The sequence below is a fragment of the Citrus sinensis genome, chromosome 4, assembly GCF_022201045.2.
Source record: "Citrus sinensis cultivar Valencia sweet orange chromosome 4, DVS_A1.0, whole genome shotgun sequence".
In the NCBI taxonomy this organism is placed as follows: Eukaryota; Viridiplantae; Streptophyta; class Magnoliopsida; order Sapindales; family Rutaceae; genus Citrus; species Citrus sinensis.
The window spans coordinates 4,526,131-4,530,278 of NC_068559.1; positions in this window are offsets into that span (position 1 = coordinate 4,526,131).

Consider the following 4,148-nt stretch of genomic DNA (forward strand, 5'->3'; position numbering starts at 1 on the left):
AATGTTATGGAATTAAAGTATTTTGGACTAAAATGAAAGTATTTTAAAACCTTTGATATTGTTTTAAAATTTCAGATTTAGACCTATTTGAAACTATTTAAATATTTTAGATCATTCTATAATTTCACATAGTTTGGGTGAAATCATAATTTCAGAAAGTTTTAGGATTGACAAAGCATTACTTAAAAATTCTGAAATTGGACCTATTTGAAAGCTTTCATAATGTTTTGAGCCATAATACAGTTTTATAAAGTTTTAGGGTAAAACTATAAAATTAAAAAATATTTCACTGTAGCAGTTACTGTAGCAAGCGACTAATTGGATCCTGACAAACAGTAGACTGGATTCGAGCAGAATGTTTTTAGAACTTAAACGGCTTACCGGATTTCACAAGCGGCATATCGGATGTTCAGAAATTCAAAATTATGGCTGTAACGGTAACATTAAGTGGCTAACTGGATGTCCATAAACGGCAAGCCGGTTATGACCAAAATGTGCATAACGGCTAGTTTTTTATCTCAAACTATATTAACTCAAATCCAACTCATTTTTAAGCTCTCCAACAAGCATAAACAAAAAGCACACGAGATATCTTGAGCTTCCAATTTACAAAACACAAAACATTGAATCATTACTTGTTCTTCATTTTTGAATATCTACTCTTTGAGTGAGCTTTATTGTAACTTTCATTTCCTCATCTAAATTGTAAGAGTTTAAGTGTGTGAGACACTTGAGTGAAGAGATTGGGAGATAATCTCTTTATTGTAAAGGTTCATTGACACCTTGAAGTCAATTGTAAACGGTTGAAGCCTTGGAAAGGCTTGGATAGTGAAATCCTCAAGCTTGGATCGCTTGGAGGCGTGGACGTAGGCGGGGTTTGTCGAACCACGTAAAATTTCATGTGTTTGTTTCTTTTCTCCCTTACTCATTAGTTATTGTGCTTTTATTGAACTTATTACTTTCAATTTTTATTAAGACATTAGATTGCTTGTTGTGTGGATTTTCTAGGATAATTTTTAAAATTTCAATTCACCCCCTCTCTTGGGTTGCACACTTATATTTCATTTGGTATCAGAGCAAGGTGCTCTTATTTAGACCTAATCGTCTAGAGCTAAAGATCAATGGCAACTCAAAATGATTCCACATTTAGAGAAGGACAGTCCACCACTAGACCACCTTACTTTGATGGAAACGATTACCCATATTGGAAAACCATGATAAGAATTTACTTGCAAGCCTTAGATTATGAAATTTGGGAAATCGTTAATGATGGTCCTTTCATGCCGTTGACTAAAAATAAAGTCGGGGAAGATATTCCAAAACCTTCACGGGAATTAAATGAATTTGAAAAGAGCAAAGCTTCTCTAAATTCCAAGGCCATGAATGCCTTATTTTGTACACTAGATAAGAAAGAGTTTCATAGAGTGTCTAGTTGCGAAAGTACTAATGAGATTTGGCACAAACTTGAAGTTGTCTATGAAGGCACGAACCAAGTGAAAGAATCTAAAATAAGTAGGTACACTCGACAATATGAATTGTTCCAAATGGAACAAAATGAGAATGTGTACTCTATGTATACTAGATTTACGGACATAGTGAACACTCTAGGAGCCCTAGGAAAGACCTTTTCAAATAGCGAGAAAGTTAAGAAAATCATTAGGTCGCTACCTAAGGAATGGAGACAAAAAAGGATTGCCATTGAGGAAGCCAAAGATTTAAATGTTTTACCTATTGATGATTTAATTGGTTCTCTCATTTCATATGAAGAAGATTTGGCAGCTGAAAAAGGGCATGAGGAAAAGAAGAAAAACATTGCTCCCAAGGCTTCAAAACGTGAGAGTGATGATGAAAGCCAAATGGATGATGAGGAGTTGGCAATGTTGGCTAGAAGATTCAGAAAATTCTACAAAAAGAATAATGAGCAGAGAAAGTTCAGAGGCTATAAGAATAAAAAGGAAACAAAGGAGCCAATCACTTGTTATGAATGCAAAAAGCCCTAACACATACGACCAGAATGTCCTCTTCTCAACAAACTCAAGAAGAAAGCTATGGTGGCCACATGGGATGATAGCGATGAGGAAACAAGTGATGATGATGAGCAACAAGAAATGACAAATTTAGCTCTCATGGCCGTTGGGGAAGAATCATGTGATGAACTTGATGAGGTAAATGTTCTTCCTACATATGATGAATTACATGATGCCTTTAAGGATTTGCATGATGAGCTGATGAAATTTGGTAAAATGAATATATGTCTTAAAAAGAAGATGATAGAGCTTAAAAATGAAAATGAATCATTTAGTGCAAAGATTACTTGCCTAGAATTAGAAAATAAAACATTGCATGATAGCATTGCATTATTTGAGAATTCTAGCACTCCACATGAGCACTTAGAGTCACACTTGAATGACTTGAAAAATGAAATGCTTAGAAAGAAGAGCAATGAACTAAATGAAATTGTGTTAAAATTCACAAATGGGCAAAAGATGTTGGACAATTTGCTAAACTCACAAAAATGTGTATTTGACAAAAGTGGCATTGGTTATAAACCAAATTTGAAATAAAAACTTTATAAGAGTTATTTTGTGAAGAATACATCTATTAACAATCAAATTGTATGTCATTAGTGTAATCAAGATGATCATATGAAAAATAGATGTGCAGTGAAGAGAAATGCATATTATGGTGTGAAATGTGTTTGGGTTCCGAAAGGAACCATTGCTAACTCTCAAGGACCCAAAAAGGTTTGGGTACCTAAAACTTGAGATTTTCTCTACAGGGCTTGAAGAAGAATAATAATAAGTGGTACTTGGACAGCGGTTGTTCAAGACACATGACAGAGAATTATTCTTGGTTTTCAAGTTTTACTAAGATCGAAAATGGTGGAGATGTATCGTTTGGAGATAATTCAAAAGGAAAAACCATTGGGATTGGAAATGTCGGTAATGTATCCTCTAGTCTCGTTGAAAATGTGTGTTTGGTTGAAAACTTGAAATACAACTTGCTTAGTATTAGTCAATTATGTGATAAAGGATATAGATGTTATTGAGAATGCATGTGATGGGAAAGTTTTGTTTGTAGGAAATAGATGTGTTAATGTCTATACCATTAATATAGATTGTGTATCAACAAATGATAAATTTCTCTCCGCATTGCATGATGATGGTTGGTTGTGGCATAGAAGATTAGGTCATGCAAGCATGGATTTGATTTCAAAAATCGTTAAAAATGATTTAGTTAAAGGTCTTCCAAAAATCAGTTTTCAAAAAGATAGAATTTGTGAAGCATGCTAATTTGGAAAACAAATCAAAACTTCCTTCAAAAGCAAGAATCATGTCTCTACTTCAAAACCACTTCAATTACTTCACATAGATTTGTTTGGACCTTCTAGATATGCTAGTTTAAGTGGCAAATTTTATGCATTTGTAATTGTGGATGATTATTCTAGATACACATGGATATTGTTCTTAGCTAATAAGGATGATGCCATTGATGCATTTCGAATTTTCTATAAAAAGGTTCAAAATGAAAAGGTTATTCTATTACTTGTATTAGAAGTGATCACGGTGGAGAATTTGAAAATCATGCTTTTGAAAATTTTTGTAATGATTTTGGCATTGAACATCAATTTTCATCACCTAGGACTCCACAACAAAATGAAGTAGTAGAGAGAAAAAATAGGTCTATTCAAGAAATAGCTAGGACCATGTTGAATGAAAACTCTTTGCCTAAGTATTTTTGGGCCGAAGCCGTCAACACCGCTTGTTATGTTTTAAATCGTGTGTTGATTAGACTTAATCTTAATAAAACTCCACATGAGCTTTGGAAAGATAGAAAACCCAACATGGGCTATTTTAAAGTTTTTGGATGCAAATGTTTTGTTTTGAACACAAAAGATAATCTTGGTAAATTTGATCCAAAATCTGATGTTGGTATTTTTCTTGGTTATTCAAATTCAAGCAAAACTTATAGAGTTTATAATAAAAGAACTTTAGTGGTGGAAGAATCTATGCATGTTACATTTGATGAGTCTAACCCCTCATCTACGGAGAAAGTCATTGTTGATGATAATGCAGAAAAAGAACAACAAGGAGAAGCATCAAATGACAACCAAGAAGACGCACCACATGGAATTCAAGAGGAACATC